The following is a 1,165-nucleotide window of genomic DNA, read 5'->3' on the forward strand; positions in this document are numbered from 1 at the left end:
ATCATTTCCCTGGCCTTACCATATATTTTTTTTCTTTTCTTTTTTATACAAAACAGTTTCAGAAAACGTAGTACATCCAACCACCGGTGTATTGTGGTCTGATTCCATCTTTGTGGCGTGTGAGGCTCTTTTTTATATATATTATGATTTGCATAACTCAAAAAACATTGGCATTGACACAGAAGTCTGTTTTCTGAACAGGAAACCCATTTTTTGTCAAGGATTCCTCAAAATCACCAATTGAAATCTGGAATATATATTGTTTGTGTGTGTGTGTGATTTATTGCAATTCTACTGGACCAGTAGGTCAAAATTGAAAAAAAAAACTCTCAATAATATATAGATAGTAAGATTTATAGGTATACAGATAGATTCATAAATAGATAAATACCTAGATATAGTTATATGAAGATGCATAAAGAAAACTATATAATTTCAGTTCGAAGTAATCGCAGACATGCAAGGTTACTATGCTCTTAAAATTCAATAGTGCGAAGTGTACAAACACTTTCTGTAAATATTTGTCAGATGACGATTCTCTTTACTTTATATATAATCAATATCTACCTTTTCTTGTTCCGTTTTTATATTATTTGTGTTCATCTTCGGTTTCCAATGGTCAATATATTTTGGAATGTACAATATCAATTAAAATATGAAACATGTAACGATACAAGACCCGCCTTTCGAAGAAATATATAAAAAATATATATATGGTCTTTCAAAAGGCTATTACCCAGCTGAAAGTTCTGGGGAGAGGGCGCTGTTGTCAGTCATGGGCGAAATATTTAGAAAAAAAAAAATGATGACTCAAAAAGTCAAGAAAAGTAGACTTATCACCTTTTTCCATTTATCCTTACTAATGTAAGATTTCTTTGATTTGATATTCCCACATTATTTGTTCTAGTATTTTGAATAAGATGCATTTTGACCGTCCTCCAACAAGTTAGTAATGGTTTGCACAATCTGAATCGTTTAGCCACAGCATTCAAAGCCAATTAACAGGTCCATTTTACCACTTGGTCCATAGTGAAGTAATTTTCTTCTAGGTAAGAACATGGAAATAGACATTATTCACCCATTATGTCATCGAACACTTTGAATGAGCCTTTTCACTTGAATTTTACACTTTGGTAATTTTAATGTATAGGCCAGTCTTTAATTC

The sequence above is a fragment of the Penaeus monodon genome, chromosome 15 (assembly GCF_015228065.2).
Source record: "Penaeus monodon isolate SGIC_2016 chromosome 15, NSTDA_Pmon_1, whole genome shotgun sequence".
Taxonomy (NCBI): domain Eukaryota; kingdom Metazoa; phylum Arthropoda; class Malacostraca; order Decapoda; family Penaeidae; genus Penaeus; species Penaeus monodon.